Here is a 22598-nt window from a genome sequence, read left to right as displayed (position 1 = left end):
GTTGAATCTCACTGGGCTCAAGGATCTACTGCCCGTTGCAGCACAGAAACAGTTGTCAAGAAGGCAAGCTGATCAACTTTCTTTGTCTCCTAGATTTTGGCTTTTGAAGGCAGAAATGGTAGGCATCGCCCGTTACTTTTCTCCAGTCGTGGCATCTAATAGTAGTAGTAGTAGTAGTAGTAGTAATATTTGGCAGCAGAGCAGAGGTGAATGAACAGAAGTTTTGGAGGCTTTCAGACTAATTGTGACCTTCAGACCCTCTCCAGAAGTTGCCACCCAAGAAGACTCTTCAGTATGTCAGAAGGGGAAAATTATTAAATGCATAGAGACCAATGGTATTAACAAGTTTAAGTAATTAACATTAATTTTAATGAAGTTTAAATGTAAATGAGATTATGTTGGTGTTTCTCCTGGCCCTCTTCTCAGGAGGATGTCCTTCAGCACACCCAAAATTACATGTCCTTGTAGTAAATAGAAATTCTTTGCCTGTTCCTCCCTCCCCGCCCCTGCTGCAATCAATCTCCCTCAAGTTGAGTTCAGCTTCTGGTGATTTCATGGGGATATTCATGTAGTTTATCTCTGGCTCTGAGTTTTCCTGGTGGTGCCCCATCCAATGCTCAGCAGACCCAACCTTGCATAACTTTCCAGAATCATCTAAGGCCAGCTGTGTGCTGCCACCTGGCTGGTGTTTAGTGTTCTACATTCTCCTATACAAAATACATTTATTCACACATACAGTACACACAGTTTCTAACTGGTAATTAGAAAAAGCAAGGATGCAACAAAGATAAACAATTTAGAATAAATCCAGTTTAGAATAAATCCAGCTTAGAATAAATCCAGTTTAGAATAAATCCCTCTTAATATTTTCCATGGCATGCATTGCAAAAAACAAACAAACAAACTTCAATCCAGGATAAAATATACAGAACTTTCTTAGAAAATAGGAGGTGAAGCCAACAATGCAAATTTTAACCCAAGATCTGAGAGAACCAACCCCCTTTCAGTGGATACTGCCTGTCTCCCAGACTTGGTACCAGCTGTTCATTATATTTGAGTTCCAAAGAGGAAGGAAAAATATGAAAGAGTCACAGGCGATTACAAATGGTTGGGGAACATCCTGGTGGTGCTCAATATTTATGCAAGGTTTAGAAATCATAACGGCTGGCGTTGTGTTTCATTTTCTCTTCTATCCCCTCATTTCCTTCTGGCTCCTACTTCCTTCTGTGTACCTGCTGGCTTGTGTCATTTGAAGAATTTCCAGAGTGTGATAAAAACAACCCTTTTGAAGGAGAGGTGTGAAATGAAATCTGCACACTCGCTTTCAAAGACAAAACTGTTCTTAACCCGGCTAATGTCAGCCTTCCCAGGCAGACCAGATAGGGAACATGACCAGTTGAGCTAATTCTACTTTATTGTAAGGCTACCACATTAACAGAATCTTGCAAGTCTGAAAGAACAAATCTCCCTCTGTCTCTTTTTACAGCCTGATAAATTAGGGAGGGTCCCTTCTGAATTTCTTTCTCTGCCCATTATGCAGCTGTGGGCTATACCCTCTCTTACCTGATCGTTCCCTGGACAGCATCTCTTCCCGCTGCCCCTGTCTCCCAAGGTCATATCCACATACCGTTACACCTAATTTCTTTTAGATGGTGGCAAAAAGGATTTGAGGTTGCAGTGGGGGAGAGGGGTGCAATCCAAGTCAGAAATCTGCAACATCATGAATGCATTGCAGAGCCTGGATTTTGCTCCTTGGGTACCAAGAGAGATAGGATAGTACCTGCTTCTTTCCAAAAGGTCAGCAGAAGGACTAGGATTAGAGTGGTGGATGGTCATTAGAGAGCTTGAACTTCACCATCTCAACTGTGGTTCCAGATTGTTTGGGGCAGGAGGTCTGTGCCAGTTCTTTCTTTCTTTTATTTTATTTATTTATTCATCACATTTATATAGCCGCCTATCTCACGAACGTCCCTCTGGGTGGTGTAAAATAAAAACTTGCGAAGGAAGGAAAGTTTCTCTTGGTTTTGAAGTCTCTCTTGGGTCAAGCTTGATTTCTGTGGATTTCATGAACATGCCCATGCCATTTTTCTTGGCATCGGTAAGGAAGTGAACTATCACTGCCTTTTTTTCTTTTTTTTCTGGGATTTTTAAAAACAATTTTCCCATCCAGGCAACAGTGTCAGATTTCCTGGTGGTCTGCCATCCAAATACCAACCAGATCTAATCCTGCTTAGTTGGCTTGAGTTCTGCAAGGTTAGTTATAAGCTGCCACCTGCTGTTGGAGGAAGCAAATTTAAACTTCCCCTTACATGCCATAGTTGAGATTGTCTGGCCTAATCTCTCCTCCTCACCTTTTAAACAAATAAACAAACAAATTATAAGTTATGAGAGGTCTAAAACTACCAAGAACATTGTCTGTTAGGCTTCATTTTATTTTGGAATTTATTTGGGAGTGACTAAAGCTTCATTTCTATATTCTTGTTTTTAAGAGGGTTATATAACTTTATTAAAAAGCCCCGAGAATCCTCAGGAGTTAATAGGGATTGCACGGTTAATATTAGTTTCAGAGTCAAGGTGCTGCATAATCCTTCTTCCAATTCCAACTCAGATTTTGGGTTAAGGATGGAGAGAAAAAGGTGCATAATTCATAAACCTCCTGCTTAGGCAGACGCTGAAATGTGGTTGAGAGAATTCCGTTTCTGCTTTTGGAAAAATGGGAAACGTTTTCTGGAAATCTAACACGGTCGTGTGCATTATTCTTTTAGTGTCCACCTTAAACTTTGTGCTGCAGCCTGGCTGTCCCTCCGAAACTCTTCCCTGCCAATCCCCAGGAATATTTCATTCACCACCTGAACTTGCGGTGAAAGGGAATGGGGCTGCCATTGTAATTCTCTGTATTTCCTACACAGGCACCCTGTCTTGGCACTTCATTGCCACATTGTGTAGGAGCCTGAAGTTCATTTCGCCGCCTTCTTGTACGGACACGTTGTTGCAGATGGAGGCCAGCAGGCCACCTAAGACCTGCTGTGTCTAAAAACTGTTTGCTGCAGCCACTGCCAGATTTGTCCTCCAGAAACAGGAGACCATGTTGGAGATTGAAAACTTCAGCGAATGCTGGCCTTTGCCAATGACACAAGATGCAAAGGAGCTTTTAAAACCTACGCCGTCTTGTTAGGTAGCACCTTTCTATGAAACCAGGATAATTCTCTATCATTCCTCTTCAGTCCAAGGACACTTAGGATCTTCTTCCACAGTTTCTTCCCCAACTATCTTCATGTCCTTCAGCTCAGCACTTCATAAACCTGAAGAGGTAGACGCCTGCAAACACGCACACCTACACACACAATTATGCATAAGAACTGATCCACCTGGAAATCTCTCCTGCAGCTGCTCAAATACTTTTATTGCTTTCTGAAAGAGGGCTCAGTTTTTCCATCTCTTTCTCAGGGTGCTTGAGAGTTTCTTTTGAGGTTTTTGTGGTCTGCTTTTGAGGTGACCTTACGGTTAGAAATGGCAAAGATTGCTACTGCTGCTGTCTCCTTTTGCACGTCCTCTTTTCACTCTGAAGCCTGCTTCCTAATCTGAAAAAGCTCCTTGCAATGTCTTAATCAAAGTGAGAGAAGCCAGGGAGGCTGCAGAGAGAGAGGACCATACAGGGCCAGTTGGGACATGCAGAAATAGCCTTTAGCCACGTCATCACTAAATGTTGGCGTTTGCACAGCAAAAGCTGGTTACTGAATTAACCCATTTTCAACATTCACACAATACACTCAACCATAAACTCAAAGAACAAACAAACCCTGCAGAGCAGGCTTCCTCAGGAAGGTCGAACATTACAACATTACAATCCCTACTCCATCATTCTCTTGATTTGTTGCAGGCATCCACCTGCACATTTGTTTGTGCATTTTTGCTTCTTCTGTTGCAACAGCTTTTTTTGTTGATTTTTGTTCTTGGTTTTTACTTCATTGATCACCCTCCAGAGCCCTACGATTGGGGCAGTTAACAAATAATATAAATAAAATAAATAAATACCACTTGCTGGTAGGAAGGTACATCCTTGGTGGCATTAACATTAGTTTCCTAATGCTGGATTAATAGACTATGATGTCTATATCAGGGCCCCCCTAAAGTGGTCAATATCAACCTGAAAGGGTCAATGAGACTATCCAAGGGGTTGATGTTATTATTACTATTCACAGTACTATTAAAGTAGTATTTATTGAACTATTTTCTTATAATCAGTGTTTGGGGGTTGATGAACAATCTGATACTTCATGGAGGGGTTGATATGCTGAAGAGTCTAGGGACCCCTGGTCTACATGCTTCAATTGCCTCATTTTTTAAGAGTTAGGAAAGGAAGGCAACTGTCAAGTAAGTGTATGAAGAAATGGTGTTCTATTTATTTCATCCTGAATGAATAGAGTTCACTGCCATTTGTTTATTTGACACAATTCAAATCTTATTCAATTTTCAGGCTTGTGAAAACATGGTAATATGGTAAGTACATAGTTCTATAAATACAGAATCTGTAGAGTCCCCCATTGGGGGAGATGGGTGGTGATATAAGTTTAATAAATAAATAAATAAATTTGTTCAGCGCAGTGCAATTACTCTTAATCTGTGTAGCTTTCTCTATACAAGAATACAGTTTTTAAAAAGGAAAAATCAGGAAGAAGAGCAAAGCCATGAAGCTTAAGGAGATAGAGGCCTTACCACATGGAATTCACTTCAAAATGCTGTGCACACACACACACACACACAAATTAGGTTCATACATTATTTGTTTGTTTGTTTGTTTATTTTTATTTATTTATTAATCAAATTTATCACCGCCCATCTCCCAAAAGGGACTCTGGGCGGTTTACAGTAAAATTATGCTAAGCCAGGATTGGTTTAAGCATCATTTCTTGAACAAATCCCAATTAGCTGGATTTTTGTAACAGACTAAAGGGTAAGTTATGATTTACACACTGCAGTGGTTGGGTTTACATATCACATAAACCATGATTTGTTTCAACAAGGTTTACTGAACATCTCACAGCTCAGACTGCATACTGAACAACCAGCCGTGATTTACAAGCTACAGTGGAGACACTTGCACAATCCAAACTGAACAAGCCACTTTACAGCCAAGCATGATGTGCCAACCCAGCCACATGCGCCTCTTCTTCTGTAAATATTCTGTCACAATATCCTAGCATTCAGGCCGAATGCAGAACATCCACAGGAGTGTTTTGCAAATCTGGCAGGAACTCTGAAAACAACTATATTTAGCTTAGCTTACATGTCGGCAGCCCCCATCCTTCTGAATTTAGTGCTTTATCGTTCAGTGCATGTTGTATGTTGAACAGGAAAGCAGCGGGGGGGATTCCTCTTTTGGATGTGGACCTATAGCCATGATGTCAGCTGCACTGCACTTCCTGCATACATGCACCAAGTAGGAGAGATTCATGTAACTAGATTTTAACAGGACTGGAAAGAAAGAGCTAGGGCCCTATAGCTAGATAAAGCCACAAGCCGGTCCCTTCCTTGAATCAAAATGACTTCTCCCACCAGCTTGATTGAAGGGGACGCTCCGTTGCTCAGACCTGTTCTGGCCACCTGTGACTTTTGGCGCATGAACGTGACGGGCTCCGAAGAGGCAGCAAAAGTGTCAGGAGAGGAAATCATTCAAACAATGGGGGGAAACTCTATTGTTTTTACTGTGTGTAATATAGTTTTGAAAGCCAGTTTGGTGGAGTGGTTAAGGCACGGGGCTAGAAACCGGGAGACCGTGAGTTCTAGTCCCACCTTAGGCACAAAGCCAGCTGGGTGACCTTGGGCCAGTCATTCTCTCTCAGCCCCAGGAAGGAGGCAATGGCAAACCACTTCTGAAAACCCTTGCCAAGAAAACTGCAGGGACTTGTCCAGGCAATCCCCAGGAATCAAGACTGACTTGAAGGCATCAAAAAAAGGATCCAGATTGGTGTAGTGGTTTAATGTGCCAGGCTAGAAACCGGGAGACTGTGAGTTCTAGTCCCACCTTAGGCACAAAGCCAGCTGGGTGACCTTGGGCCAGTCATTCTCTCTCAGCCCTGGGGAGGAGGCAATGGCAAACCACTTCCAAAATCTTGCCAAGAAAATTGCAGGGACTTGTCCAGGCAGTCTCCGAGAATCAAACACAATTGAATGGTGTCTGATTCTCGGAGATATACATACACACACACACACACACACACACGCATACACACACACACACACACACAGTGTATGTATGTGTGTACGTATGTGTGTTTGTGTTTGTATGTATGTGTGTGTGTGTGTGTGTATTCAGTTTCCACCTGCATTTTTGGGAGCAGGTCATTGGACCTGATCACCTGAATGGGTCTTGGGTCTTTCCCACTTTGATTCCACGGCTCATAGTGGTCCGTGTCTTCCTGAAAGTGACATGCCTCCCCTGGAACAGTGTAAAATCATTGGCGCTCTTCCCCCAGATGTGCTGGACTTCACGTCTGATGAAGTTTCAGCCCAGGAATGCCAAGGGCACTCAGTTGGGGAAGGTTGTTTTCCAACTCCGGGAGAACTGAAGGCTTTCCAGGCCCGTGGTGCTAAAGCATTCTCCTTCCAGCTGCCGGAGATCCATACGTTGTCTTTGAAAAAGAGAAATAACAGCTGCCTCATCCAAGCTGTGGCAAGAATTATGTGTCTGTGTCTTCTGCGCGGGGGGTGTGAAAACCCAACCACAAAAAAACAAAACAGACATCCTGAGTGAACCATGTTTTGAACTGAATGTGATGGAAGTTGCCCAGGCTAACTGAAATGATTCTCGGTTTTTGCCTTGGCACCTCAGTACTCATTGGCAACCCTCTGAGGATGTGATGAATTACCACCTATGCACCCCATCTATTTCCATTTTAAGGCTTTTATTGGGCAGCTTAATGCTTTATATTAAACCTACTATTCTTTATCTTGTTTTGGCTTAGCACAATGTACAAACATGGCCTCTGTGGTTTGTAAAAAAGCATTTTATGACTTAGTGTCAAATGTGAACCTAGCCAACTATGGTTCATTCAGCATACCCATGATTAGGAAAACAAAACCCCAGCTCTGAACTCAGTATGATCCTATCACGATAAGCTATAGTTTGTTTAATTGTGCCTTACTGAAAAAAAAATTACAATTTTTGTTGAGTTTATAGAGTGCGCTAAACTGAAATCCAGCAAACCACATGGAAGCATAAACCAGGCCCCTCTGTCTATAATTCTTTTGAATGCTAGAGCCTTTTGCTTCGGGCAGCTCCTGATAGAGATTAGGACTGAATAAACTATATCTGCATCCAGTTTAGAGATCCCTCTTTGTTTCTAACAGATGTTCATCCTACCTTTTTGAACAGGTGATGCAAAGCGGCTTGCAGTTTTTTAAACAGTGGAAAATAAAGCTGTAGCAGCAAAGGAAAAACAACTGCAGACAAATTATAAAGGGAAGGAAGGGCCAACCATACCAATAAGGTTAGCAGAATAGCTTGCTAGCTCATCCGTGACTTTCTTTCCATGTAATGTGAAGAAATTGCGTAACTGTTGCACAGCCATGGGAAGATGTTACTGCTGTAGAAAAGGGGCTAAGACAGTTGATAGTTTGGCAGAAGGAAGCATCTTAATTCAGGTTTGATGCTGAGTGACTGGCTGTTCTAACTGAGACACAGGCAGCTTAGGGGTTTTTTTTTGTTATGGTACAGAACACAGACACCCAGACTGTATTTTGTTTTTCCATACAACACTGTTTTATTGTACAAACAGTAAGTTCCTATCTTATTCTATTATCTACCTATTTTCTATCTACCTATATCTATTCTTAGGGACGCGGTGGCGCTGTGGGTTAAACCGCTGAGCTTGCCGATCGGAAGGTCGGCGGTTCGAATCCGCGTGGCAGGGTGAGCTCCCGTGGCTAGTCCCAGCTCCTGCCAACCTAGCAGTTCGAAAACATGCAAATGTGAGTAGATTAATAGGCACCACTTCGGTGGGCAGGTAACGGCGTTCCGTTCAGTCATGCCGGCCACATGACCACGGAGGAAGTGTCTTCGGACAAACGCCGGCTCTTCGGCTTTGAAACGGAGATGAGCACCGCCCCCTAGAGTCAGACATGACTGGACTCAATGTCAAGGGAAACCTTTACCTTTACTATATCTATTCTTACCTCTAAATTTTCTATCCTGATGTTCTATTTCTGTGATCTTATTCCTATGTCTTATGGGCTTTTTTTTAATATATCTTAACTATTTCTTAGCTCTTAGTTTTTTAAATCTTCCCCTTTACCCGGGGTCTTCAGCTCTGGTAGCCAATCTCAGTCCATTCGCATATGAAGACCCGTTTCACTTCTCTAGAGACTTGCAAAGGGGCTTTTCTCTTCCTCCCCAGCATTCGCAGTCCTCTGTTCCTGGAGCAGATTTGTAGAGCTCTGCATCTGGGCTGCCACACGCAGTGGGCTTTGTTCAATTTGCAGGCTTTCGAGAATTTTCAGACTCGACTCAGCCTCTCTTCCTACCCCGTGTCTCAGCTCTGCCTCTCAGCGGTCTTGCAGCTCCAAGAACTGATGCCTTTTCTCTTGCTGTTGAAGACGGCTGCTAAAATGCTTGCCTTTGGGTTGGAGTTTCTCTTTCCCGCATCTCTGCTGTCTTCTTGACACAGCCACACCCGTGCTGCCTTTCAGCTCCCTTTTTATAAAACAAACCCTCCAATTAAGGAGAGGGTGGGAACTATTTTAACCGTCCTTCCCAGGTAGCCCCCAGACTCTGGATCCCAGGAGGGAAAAAAGCTTGCTCGCTCCAGGTGGCAAGTTCACTCTTTCAAGCTTAGCAATCTTTCTCTCTGCTGATATTTTTTGAGAATCTTTCAAGCTGCCTGAGATTTGGTGCACCCAGATTCCCCAATGAATTGATTTCATCAGGGGCTGTTTTGAAACATCATCAGGGAAATGCTCTTAGCTCTGCCTGGCTGGTGAGTGAGAATGAGAGTTAAGCTGTTTGGCCAGGATAAGGATGCTGGGCTTGGCCAGAAGCTGATGGGCCAAGTGGACCCAGAATCATCAAATACCATGTTGAGAGCTGTCTTGCAATTTCTTCATTTCCTTCCCTCGTGCGAAGGGAGATCTGCTCTTCTCTCCCACTGTCAGGATATTTGAATATTTCTTCTATGCTGAGGTTCTTCTGGAGTCAGCAGAGAGAGCAACTGCTGCTGTTTTTGTTCTCTTTTTACACTTTCCATCACTCTGGAGCCTCCTTGGCTGCTCATATTTCCCCATCTGGAAAAGTCCATGGGAGAAAGTCCTTTCTTATGAATGGAAGGGTGGGAAGCCAAGGAGGCTGTAGACCATGGAAGAGAGGGTTAGGTATCAAAAGACAAGGCGCGCGCACGCACACACACACACTTTGGCTGCCTCATCATTAAATAAGCGCAAGACCACTTTTGCTCATGAAACTTTCACCAAATTCCTGTTTTCCTTTGAAAGAAATTTCAACAGAAAATTGTCTTTCATTGAACTGCAGGAGAGCTGCTGGAAAAAAACCAGATATCATGTAGAGGTCCACACATTGTCCTTTCTTACAGATAGCACCATTGATTGTAGAGGTGCTAAAACACCTTGAAAAGTAGCCTCTTTGGGGCAGATTATTGACTAGGCGACCAAAGCAAGTACTGAAGTCTTTCTGCCTTCTGAAGATTTTGCCCGTCCGCGTTCACAAGAACCAGCGTTCTGCGTCTCAGATCTTATGTTATTTCACGAGATTTTGAAGAGCGGTGAGTCATTCTTTTAAGAACAATTAAGTTTATTACCAACTTATGCCTTAATTGGGCCCGTTTTGTCTTGAGCTCATTATATTAGGAACATTTAACAAGTGAATTTCCTGGCAACTGATAATAGAAAGAATGTGGTTTTCAGGGAAATTAACACACACAGCTAGTCCCTTGGAACACTGGAGGTTTTTGTCATCAGCACAACTGCTGCTAACTTGACCCAACTTTGCTGCAGTGTTAAGTGTCTTATTAAGCAAGGGCATGTTTCTTGTCTTCTGCCCTAATTGGATTTCAAACTTATCTCTCAAGTGACATTTTTCTCATTTATTTGTTTCCCCATCTGCCTCTGCTAAGCTTCTTGGTGAGGTTTTTTAGTTGGGGGGGGGGGAGAAGAAATAAGTGTTGTGTTGCTTCCATCTGATTTGTCAAATGGGGATCCTTCATATCAACCAATGTTCAGTTCCATAAACTGATCTCATGGATATGGATATGGATATATCCCCTCCCTCCTGGACTTCAGAAAACAATTAAACACCTGGTTTCATCACTATGCCTGGGGCGGGAGGGAGAATAGTCACTGGCTATTGGCTAGTTCCTTAGAGTGGCCTTGTTCTGCTTGTGGGTGGTAGAGGACTTTTAGCCATCAGCTTCCCACCATATTTATATTTTATTATGTATTATATTTATTCTATAGTTTTATAGGTCTTTTACCTGTGTTTTATTGTAAACAGCCCAGAGTCCCTTTTCCGGGGAGATGGGCGGTGATCAATTTGATAGATAGATAGATAGATAGATAGATAGATAGATAGATAGATAGATAGATAAGCATATGCATATATGAATTTTTCAAAGTAGTGAAATGTACAAAATGAGCAAGTACGAAGATCGAAAATAAGAGATAGAGAAAAAAGAAGAAAAAAGCATACAATTATGCCTTCCGCCCTTCTTTCTGTCGAGAAATTATCATCTTAAACTTTTCCCCAACTTCTTCGTCCCTTTTTTAATCCCCAGATTCCAAAATCATGGATTCGATTTTTCTCCTTTCAGCAAAAAGCCCGTAGAAGGTTTCCAGTCTTTCAGAAAAAGTCTTTATCAGTTTCTCTCTGACCAAACTGGTCAGCTTCGCCACTTCTGCAAGTTCAGTTCATTTTATAATCCAGTCTTCCAATGTAGGCATTTCATTGCTTTTGCAACTTTTCGCATATAATAATCCTGCCCATAAACTGATTCTGAAAATTGATATGGCTGAGTCCAGCTGCAGCAGGAATATTAATTTTGCTTTGAGAAGCTTGGGGGATCAATTGTTTAACAGAAACAGTTTTGAATATTAAACTTCAAGTTCCCCAACATGCTCTCTGAATGGGTACAGGTAGACCTCACTTAACAACCTTTCATTTAGTGATGGTTTGGACGTACAACAGAGCTGAAAAAACTAACTTGTGACCAGTCCTCACACTTACGACTGTCTCAACATTTCCCCCCAGTCACGTGATCACAATTTGGGCACGGTTCACATTTATGACTGTTGCAGCATCCCATGGTCACATGATCGCCATTTTCGACCTTCCCGGCTGGCAAAATCAATAGGGAATTGTGTGATTCACTTAACAACCATGTAGTTGCTTAATTACTGTGGTGATTTGCTTAACGACCACCACAGAAAGGTCATAGAATCAGGTCAGATTCACTTAATGACCACTTTGCTTAGCAACCAAAATTCCATTCCCAATTGTGGTCTTTAAGCAAGGACTACCTATAGAATGAAAGCAGCAATTGCCTGATTAGAAAATGTCCAAGGACTCTCTAAAGCTGTTTTGGTCATTGGTAAATTAGAAATTGATTAGCAGTCCTTCATAAAGTTTGGAAGTTGATTTTCTGCAATCCACATAGCTAGCCATTGACTATTTTGAGATTCCAGATTTTGGGAGCCTCACTTTTGAATCACCATTTTGACTAACATAAAGAGAGGTCAGTATTTCAGACAAGAAATTTTATTTAAAGAACTGCTTTGGCTTTTCACGGTAGAGTGACAAGGATTGTCCCCTGGGACTGCTAATCCTGATTTCGCACTTCCAGCTACACGTAATTGGAATGTTGTTTGCTAAGCAAAAATGGCAGGTTTCATTTATTTATTTAACTTATTTAGCTGATTTCTATGGCCGCCCATCCGTCCAAGAAACTGGGCAGCAAACAAAATAAAAACAGAGAACTTCATTAAAACCAAACCAAAAAAAAAATTGAGGCTTAATCAAAACACAAAACCACTGGACACATACATCCATGCCACAGCTGCCACGCTAACAACCAGGCCCCACTGCCTGCGGGGAGAGCCAGGTCTTCATGGCCTTAAAAAAAAAACAACAGAGTAGTGGCTGTCCGTATTTCAGCGGGGAGGGTTTTCCATAGGGTACGCACTATAACAGAGAAAGCACACTTTTGGGGGCCCTCCAGATAACATTGGTTTATCAGTGGCACCCAGAGTGTGCCCATAATGCCACATCTGGTGAGAAAGGCAGAAACCAATGGTTGGAGAACGTGTTATAATTACATAAATTAGTGAAGTGAGCCGAGGTTAGTTCTGAGAACAGTGATCCCATCGGCCTGAAATATTAGTCTCCGTAACTTTCTCTAGATGAGAAAATGTGTGCCTGTGAGCTCTAGATGTCACGTTATTAGCTAAGCAGCAGTTTTATGGACCGTTTTAGCTTTAGATAGTTATCTGTGCTTATTTTATTTTATTTGTTCAATGTATATCACGGCCCATCTCACCTAAGTGACTCTGGGTGGCTTACATAATTAAGAAACAACAGCAATTAGAGATAAAAACAAAAGTCATTAAAACAGTTAATTAAAACAATAAAACTAATTTGTGGGAGAGTACAGTCTCGTCTCGTTTGGTGTCAGAAGTGCAGGAAATAGAAAGGGGGAGAGACCAGCAGGCTTGATACCACCACTGCACCCCCAGGCAGGGTGACAAAACTGTCTTAAGAGCCTTCTGGAAGGCCACCAGGGTCAGGGTTAATCTAACCCTGGGGTGGGGGGGTGAGATGATGTTTCAAAGGGTGGGTATCGCAGACCAGTCAGATGATATTCCTTAATGGATGGGACCCTTGACACACCTCTCCTGCCAGACCTGATGGGACAGGTAGATACAATCAAGGAAAGACTATTTCTTGGTGCTGACCTTGGCCTGTAGCATATCATTTTATAGACAGGGAAGTCTGTGCTTGTGTTTGTATATATGTTCCCCTGCTTTTTTGTGCTGCGTTCCTCTCCCTTTCATTTTTTTTTAAAACTGTGAATGTTCTGACTGCATTAAAAAAAAAAGTGTGGATTTCAGCACATAACTGAAATCTCTGGGGGGAGATGGGCGGCGGCAAAATTTGGTGAATAAATAAATAAACTGCATTCCGGTTGCTTAAAAAGTGGGGGTAGGGGAGGTATGTAGGGTGGTTTTCCATTAAAATGCAAACAGAATGTTTTTCTCTACCATCCTAACTTAACTGTACCCCTCGGACCAGCTGTCAGTTTTTGAGAGAAAGCTACATTGGTTAGAAAGAGATTTTTATTAGAGAGGATCCTGGGCCCCATAGACATGGTTATCTGAATCACTTTTGTCTTAATTAGCCTGATGTGCTGGGTTAATACAACACATCGGACCTTACACTAACTATAAAGGGCAAGTTTATAGGCTCAGAGATAATTGGCGGTTTTGTGGTTCAGTGTTACTTATTATGTGTGGTAAAGGTGGTGGACTGGTACTGAGGAGACCCAGGTTCTACTCCACCCTTGGCCACAGAAGCTCCCTGGGTGACTTCGGGCTAGTCTCTCTTTCACCCCAAGTCAGTGTGGGGTAGTGGTGAGCATGCTGGACCAAGAGTGTGGAGAGAGACCCAGGTTCAAAGACACGCTCTGGTCTGGAAGCTACCGGGGTGACTTTGGGGCAGCCACTCTCAGTCCAACCTTCACATGGTTGAGGGACAATGGATGGAGTGAACTGCATGTAGACCACTTGGAGCTCATGCCCCAAAAGGCAAGCTATAAATCTCAGAAATAAAGACAGTAAAATAAACCCACAAATGAAAGGTAGATAGTTTCCAAAAGAAAGTTTATTTCAAGGCAGTGAAAACATGCTTAACCTACTTCTACAGTGGTTTACAGGGTAAACCCTGAAGATCTTCCCTTTGGAAACGAGGGGAAAAAAGATGGAGGTGGACCAGGTAGTTATTGCTAGTGTTTTTCTGTTGCTTCTCTGAAGATGGTGATGATGCCTACAAAGGTCAGAATCGTGCAAGCCATGGTATCCCCTGTGACACTCTATGGAAGTGACAGTTGGACTTTGAAGAAGCAGGAGAGTGTGGACACCTTTGAACTCTGGTGTTGGAGAAGACTCCTGAGAATCCCGTGGACAGTCAAGAAAACAAACCGACGGATCATCAAACAAATCAATCCAGAGTTCTCACTTGAGGCGCAAATGCCCAGGCTCAAATTATCCTATTTCAGACACATTATGCGAAGATCCAGCTCTCCGGAGAAGGCTGTAATGCTGGGAGAGCTGGAGGGAAAGAGAAGACACTAAAGAACCCCACTGTTTTAGGTTTTCTTGGAAGGACGGCTGCTCCCATTCCATAATCCTTCTGATTGCCCATTTCTAGTTCTGTCATATTCCTTTGAAGGTGCTGTAGCCAGAATTGTATAGAAAACAGGCAAGCTTAAAATGAATTCTTGTCCTCTTTTCCTTGGAATGGCTAAGGCTAAAAACACCCATGGTTGATTTTTTTCCCGTTCTTCCTTACGATTACAGGGGTCCCAACAAGATAGATTAAAGGGAGATTAGCTCAAAGTCACCCTGGGGATTTCATGATCGGGTGGGAATTTGAACCCCATCTCATCTCTCCCACAGTGGAAGTATGCCAAAACATGTGAAAACATTCAAAATTCCTGCTACAGTTTATGCTTGAGGGACCAACACCCCGCCCCCAGAAAATAAATCATTGGGAAATATTATAAACGCTTGCAAGAGCTCTCATTTCTTTCCATTTCCCCTAATAATTAATTCTGCTTTCTCAAAGTCCTACAGATTTTTTTTTCTCTTTTTGAGAGTAGCTGTATTATTATTCATAGGAATTGATGAATTTAAAATGTGTTCTGTTTATTTCATTTTGGATTTTAACTTCATTTCATCTGGTTTCTGCGTCAGCTGGCAAGTACAAAAAGCAGTATGCATTTTGAATGTGTTTCTCCTAATATTCAACTTTTTGTGAGCATTGCCCCCAATATTTGCATGGCTTTCTGTACAGTTTTCACAGTGTAAGGCAATGCATGCTCTTTTTATGCACATTTCCCCGAATGCACATTTCCCCAAAGGGAGAAGCATTTGTAGCAATTGAAAAATGGCAAGCTCTCAAAATGCTACTGTATCTCGGTTTGTTTGTTGATTAGGGAGGTGTGAATTAGATCAATTCCTATTAAAATCTCAATAAAACTGGTTTCTTCTACATTCTTCTTGTGAAGAGCAAGTCACACTATTTTTATGAGAAGGTCCAGCCTGGCTGAAATTATTTCCGTAGAATTTGTTTCTACACTGATGCCAATTGCAACGTCCGCTTGCGTAAGATGCAGATTAAATTTTAAAATCTCTCTGTAGATATATGGACATGGCCAGAAATAAGTGTACCTTTTTTTAAAGAAAAAAAATTCCCAGCTGAATCTCAAGTTACAGCTGGATCCAATCATTTATTCAAATTCATGCTTATTTAAACTCTGGTTTCTTGAATTATTATTTATTATATGCTGCCCACCTCTGAAAGACTCTGGGTGGTTAAGTTGGGTTCTTATGTAATCCAGTAAGTTGGATTGATATGTAACACAAACCCATAAATGAAAATGCATCATAGCTTGATGTAGCGGTTTGTGGGAAAGACCTTTGGAGACTGGGCCAAGAGATGCTGCCAAGGGAGTGGTCAGATAAGCAACAGCTTAGCCCACCACTGGATAGTGGGTGGGCAAGAGGCTCAGAAGGGACCTTCCCTAGTTTCTCAGGCTGTAAAGGAGACAAGGGGGAGGATGAGTTTGAAGGGGAGGGTGGTATAATGGTATGTGGGCAAGACCTTGGGAGACAGGACAAAGAGGTGCTTCCAAGGGAATGGTCAGGTAAGAGACAGCATAGCCCTCAGCTGGATAGTGGATGGGGCAAGAGGCTCAGAAGGGACCCTCCCTAGTTTCTCGGGCTGCAAAGGAGATGGCTGGAGAATTGTATTTTCAGACTTGCAAGATTCTGTTAATGTAGTTTTACAATAAAGTAGAATTAGCTCATCTGGTCATGTTTCCTATCTGGCCTAACTAGTAAGGCTGACACTTAAGATGACACATGAAGACATCTGGTTTGCAGCACCTCTAGTTTATTCAGATGTACCCCAAAGCAGTGGGTATAATGCACACTGAAGAAACAGAGACTTCAAATTTGTCTGTGACTAATAGAGACTAGATTGTTACACTCTGCAACTTAATGCAATCACTTGCTAAGGAGAATTAGTTAGACGTTGGAGAGGAAGAGAAGAAAAAGTTGGCCTGATAATGAATTATAGAAAGTGGAGGAGCCAGCCTTACAGAACTGACAAGAAAATGAACTGGCCTGGACATGGATCATTCTCCTGCCCTTTCATTACAGTGATTGATAAGAAAACATCCGTGAAAAATAGACCTCTGAAGCTGAATGCGGCCCAAGTGCACATTCTGCCCAAACAAGGAGCTGGACTAAAAAAATAATAATAAGGTATCTTTCCTATTGGTAAATCTCCAAGGCATCATATCTCTTGAGTTTCTTTTAAAGCTAATACAAGCAAAAGGACAGATGGTTGTCTATAGGTCATCTCTGCATTCTCGTTTTCAGATTTAGTTGCCCTTTGTTGGATCTGCTCAGCTTGTTTTATTTAAAAAAAAAAGCAAAGGAAGAAATTAAAGTGGCATAAATCCATCAGCCCCAGAGGCTCTTTGTCTATCGGCATAAATCCCATGGAAACTGATTAAGTGAGACAATAGGGAGCATTTGAAATCTGGCTCATGAAAATGGATGCCATTAAAGTGACAAGATAGATGGAGAAAGAGAGAGGGTTGACTTTGGGGGGAGGCTGTTCCCAAGGGCAGGGTGGGAAGAGGTACGTTGATATATCTGTGCTGGTCTTCTAAATCATTTCCAAATGTCAGTCTTGCGAGGTAGTCCAGACAAGAAGCACACCCAGAAGTACTAGCTCTATCTTTATCGTAAGGTTACATTAACAGGATCTTGCAAGTCTGAAAGGACATCTCTCCCCACTTGCCTTTACAGCCCAAGAAACTAGGGAAGGTCCATTCTGAGATGTTTGCCACATCCCCATTCCTTCTGTGGACTCAGCCGCCTCTTATCTAACCATTGCCTAGCCTGCAGCTCTTCCTCCTGTCTCCCAAGGGCATTCCCACATACCATTACACCAAATATTCTCCATTTCTGAGGACAGTCCTCAGGGCAGACTTCTGTTTCAGAAGCATCCTCTGTTTGATGAGCTGATTGGTCCAAGCCTATTTTAAGGAAAGAAGAGGAGAAGTGGTGTTGGAGCTGTCTGTCAAAACCAGGAATGCTGAGATTGTGGTCCTAGGCCAGCCCTTTGCATTAAGAGAACCCCACTTAGAGGTTTGCGGTTCTTTCTCAGACACTCAGTTAGTTCCAGCCTGGCAGCCATTTTTTCTGCAGCAGCAATTACAATGGGGACTGGCAACATGGTCGCTAAGTGAAGCAGTCACTAAGTGAAACCATGACTGTAGTTACGATCTTCAGCTTTGCTTTGCTTTGCTTTACAGACCTGCGAAGGTCATAAATGCAAGGTTTGGTTGTAAAGTTACTTTTTCATCCCCGTCGTAACTGAGAATGGTTGCTAAACGAGGCAGTTGCTAAACAAGGACTACCTGTAGAATTAAATTGTGCAATTTTGCCAAGGGAGGGGGCTCTTTCAAAAACCGTTCCCCTTCCTGTTCTGTACTGCAATACCTTATTTTCTCTCTCCTCCCAAACCCTTTGCAGTTCTTCTCCCACTGAACTTTTTCCATTTCAGTGTTGTAGTTTTCAGTTTTTCAAGGTCCAGCTGAATAGTTGAATTACATTAGAGCTGCAAGCAATTTGCACCATGAACACTCATCCATCCTAACTTGTTTATGTTCTAATATCTGAACATGGGTTTGGACTGCAGGTGGCTGGGATGACCTTAATCCAGCAAGATGGTCTCAAACCCAAGAACCATGTTAGGGCATTTTAAATCCCAGAGTGCTGGGTTAAGGGGCGGCGTAAGATAATTAGTATTTTCAGCCCCCCTCTCTCTGTCAATTTACAACTTTCATTTCCAAAATGAAAACAGCAGGCTAAGGGTGTTTGTTTATAATATACCGTAGCATTTGGTAAAGTAAAAGTAAAGTAAAAACCAGCTTCTGCTTATTGTCCAGAATGAATGGAATCAAACTGAACGCTGGAAAAAAGAAGCATACCTTATAAATGATCGAAGTTATTTTTCCTTATAATCATCCAAATTGTTTGTAGAACTTTGAAGTAAAACAATCAAAGACCTCTTGCCTGGATTCTATCACTGCATGGGATGGATTGCATTTTGGCTTCGGTCTTGAAAGAAGCCAGCCACTGTGGCTTAGTCAATAAACCATGGTTAAAACAAAGCATAGCTTAAGGCAATTGGGAATCCAGGGTTGCTCCCCCCCCCCGCCCAGTCACCTAACTGTCAACAGGACAGTCAACTAGCAAAGTGCTCAGGCAAAACTGCACCATCATCGCCACTTCAGTGCCAAGCTGATTCTCTTCCTTTCCAGCTGTGAGACCATACTAAGACTGACTTTTTTTTTCAGGAATAAAAATATCTGGGGTAGCACAGTTGCTTGCTTGTAGTAACACCATCTCAGTTGTCCATAGGAAGGTCAAGGCACTAAAAAGATTGCATTAAGAGCTGGAAGCATTTTTTTAAAAAGATAGTTCAAGTGCCGTATTTAAAAGTTTTTTTTTCCTGGTTCCTTTTATTTCAATCCTTGAGCTCAAAAACTCAAAAAAAAAATTTTTTTTCTCCACCTGAAATACTAAAGAGCACCAGCATGGTACTTTCTGTTGAAACTTGCTTGGAACAGTGCTGGCAAATTGTGTGAAATAAGTGGAAGTGATGGATGTGAACAGCAAACATTAATGAATTGCCACCTAGCTAATAGTTGTCACTTTTGTCCAGGCGAATATATATGACTCTCAGCTGCCATGGCACTTTGTCTTCTATGAATTGTGCACTGCATAGGCTTGGTTTTCACTTTGTGCTAAGTCATTTAATTCTTTTAAAAAAAACTGCAATCATCTCGGGATGGACCAGACATTCAGCCATAAACCCTGCTTTGCAAACCATCAAGGGAGGGTTCCTATGCACATAAGCTGAAGTCAAACCAATTATACAACATGTGAAATCCAATCCTCGTGCCTGTTCTAGGTTGTTTCTCCTGTTCCTGGTGGTCGTGGTGATTTCATATTTCCACTGTTCTTTCTCACAAAAGAAACCAGAGCAGTGGATCAGCAAGAATAATCCGAACAATTAGATGAAACATTCAGCAATGCAAGGCAATCATCATCAAACTTAATAAAAACATATTTAATTGTTTAATCTTTTTCTTTAATGCCTTCAAGCCAGTGAGGCATGGTATGATAATGTTATCACTGGCAAAGGTGGGGTGGGTTTATAAAGTTTTTTTTTTTAAGAACAAAGATTGCTTATTAGAGCCTAAATGCACATTTCGCTGAGAAATGGTAGAAAATTGTATGCCTCCTGTAACATCATCTAGTCCTACATTTCAGAGTTTCAGTTCTTTGTGGAAACTGTCAGCAGATTTTTTAAATGTGCATGAGCTGTTGACAGCTTCTCCTTTCATATGGAAATAGAAGACTGATTGAGCATCAGATCTGCCAATGTCTATTCCTGCCCTTGAGATTTACCTGAATCTCGCTTTCAACCAGTTCTAGAGAAGATGCTCTAATCTTCAGACCAGGTACTTCAGGGTCTCCAAATTGGACCTAGTGATAAGTGTTCCCCCTTCAACTTCCAGAATCTGGAAGTTACCTGGAATCCAGATGATTGAGGGCTGTCCAGCTTTTACTCAAGACAGTCCGCAATGGTGAGAGGTGAACCAATTTCTTTTTCAAGTTCATGTTTTGGGGAGTCACCGCAGCAAAGCAATTGGAAGATAACTCCTTTGAACCTCATCCCTGCCAGGAATTCAGTAGGGGCCCTCGGACAAGCTGCTCTCTATTTTTTACTGAATATGGGTAGATTTATCCACGACCATTAGAACATGTGGACAAGCTTGTAAACGTAACTTTCATTTATGCATCTAAGAAAAGTATAGTTCCCCATGTCAAAAATATGGGAAATCATGTTTTTTTTTCCTCCTCATGGTAGTTATTAAAAACAAACCAGGGTCACACCATGATTTCTGGTCTTATCGTAGCTTAGAGATAGGGCAAGTCATAGAGTTTGCATATTGCAGAGAACTGTAATTTATTTAAAACCAAAAGAAAATACTTTTGATTTCCATCCTTGGAAACTGAAACATAGGTTGATGTAGTAATTTTTCACTTCCCCTCCTCAAAGCCAGAGCATTCTCCACAGTTCTCTGAAGCACAGACATTTGAAACCTCTTTATTATTACTATTATTATTATTATTATTATTATTATTATTATTATTATTATTATGTTTACTGAGGATATCTTTTCACGACCTGTTTTATTCTTTTTTTTTAAAATAGGAAAACAATCTTCACTTAAATCTTTTGTCTTAACCCCTCTACAGTCGTGTGTTTGTGGATTTATCTTTTGCTTTATGACTTTCCTAAATTTTATTGTATTTTCTCAGGTTGGCCTTGTTTGTCAAATGTTTATTTGTTTCAGTCTTTTAGTTGCTTTTTTGTGATGTTGTTAGAGGTTGAGTTGCACTAATGTCTTACTTTATGCAATGCCTAAATAATCTGTAGTAAAGATTCGTTAAGAAAATAAAAGAAAAAAGATTAGAAAATTTTCACACGTAGGTTGGTTTGCTCCTGAGGAGTGTCATCAGTTGGCTTTTTTGAGCCTTTGGAGCCCTTCAAATTTTGAAAAGCACACAGGACCCCCATCCTCTAATGGATTCCATTCCAATTCAACTATATCAGGCAAGGCCCTCCTGCCCATTTTGGTAGCGTTTCCGCCACCAGGGCCCTGGATCCCAGCATCAGGCAGAATGCAACAGTCCAAAAGACTTTCCTCTCTCTTCAGGGTTGTCCTTACATCCTCCCTGCCCCCTCCTCCAGCACATGCCATCTTCCATGGATGTCAAGATAGCCGGTCCAATTTGTCCTGAGTGCCAAAACCCAGAATCAAGGCCCTCAGTCCTCCTTCCTGCCTACCTGCCTTGTTAGTGACTCCAGTTAACGGGCAAGCCGAGCAGATATTCTCCCCGATAGGTCAACGTGGAAGACAGGAGGCAGCGTGTGAGGGAATGGACAGGGAAGCCATCCACAAATCAAAAACACCCACTTGTCAACACTGTGGTCATTAAGCTTTTTGCCCAAGATGCAGCCCTATTAGAGACCATCAAATGTCAGTTTGCTAGAACTCTCTGTCACTTTTTTAAACCAAGCAGATGTCAGGAGAAAGCTGAGCAAGGAACATTTCTCTGTTCAAAAGAGGCCACATGCCTGAAGCTATTGTTAGGGAATAGTTATTCTGTCTCTTTCATAAGTTGAGACGGAAAAGAAAGAAATTTCCTGGGAACAGGTGGATGAGATGAGCTCCCATGGCTTCGGTCGTGGTAGAGACACCATCGAACCCAGTCCATTTTTTAATCTTTTTTTTTTAAAAAGCCTTTGGTTTTTGAAAAGTTTCTTTGAAATGTAGATGTTTGTAGATGCTTCACCACCAGGATCCCTGCACTGATGATGTTGCCTAGCCTAGTAACAAAACATCTGCAGGAAAACAACCAAGCTCAGAGAACACCCTGAGCTACCTATATTCTCTCCTATTATTTCCTTTTCTCGTTCACATCCTATCACTGGACAGCACCAGGAAGACCACAATCCCTTTCCCACTTGTTGGAAAACAGCGGGTCCCTCTTATCACCTTTTTACTTTCACAAAGGGGGGTTCTGTTCCGAAATACGATGGGGATACTCAAGGGATAGCTCTGTATAATTTGACAACTTTGTCATCTTTGCCTCTTAAGATCTTAAAAAGCTGTATATTGACTTTCATCTAAGCTAAGTCTATATGGTGCTTGTTCGCTGCTTTTTGTGTTCAGCAAGGGACAATGCAAATAAACAGAGTAAGAGACTGAAACGTACCACCCAATTCAAGGGTAAGCCCATTCATGGAATCCTAGGGTTGGAATGGATCTTGAACATCTTGTAGTCCAGCCTCCTGCCCAGGGCACAAACCTTTATACCACCCCAGACCAATGGTTCTCCAGCCTTGGCTTGAGAACCCCCATGGATGGGAGCCCCTGGAACTCCAGGAAGTAGGCTGTTCCAGTTCTCTCATTGTCAAGAAATTCACCTTCATTTCAAGCCAGTTGTCCCTTGGCAAAATTTCTACTTCCAAATCAAACTTTCTGGGATGGCACTTGAGCAAAATCTCACAGCTAGATTTTTTGTTCCTGTTTTTTTTTTTCCAGATTGTGCTGGTAATGTTAAGTGTATTCCCACAAGTGACAGTGGAAAGTGGAAAGCTTTTTGAATGGATTGTCTGTGGTCTGCAGTTTTTGTTGTTTTGTGTTTTGTTTTTAAATCTATAG

At 42.0% G+C, this 22598-nt stretch overlaps 1 protein-coding gene across 1 annotated transcript in view; it reads left to right on the top strand.

Annotated features, from left to right (window-relative positions):
• Positions 1 to 22598, top strand: part of NOS1 (nitric oxide synthase 1) — a 100027-nt gene that overhangs the window by 8125 nt on the left and 69304 nt on the right. The gene's annotated exons all lie outside the window — the stretch shown is intronic.

Source organism: Candoia aspera, chromosome 15 (genome assembly GCF_035149785.1).
Source record: "Candoia aspera isolate rCanAsp1 chromosome 15, rCanAsp1.hap2, whole genome shotgun sequence".
Classification (NCBI taxonomy): Eukaryota; Metazoa; Chordata; class Lepidosauria; order Squamata; family Boidae; genus Candoia; species Candoia aspera.
The sequence above is the reverse complement of the archived record's forward strand: the minus strand, read 5'-3'. Positions and strand labels throughout refer to the sequence as shown.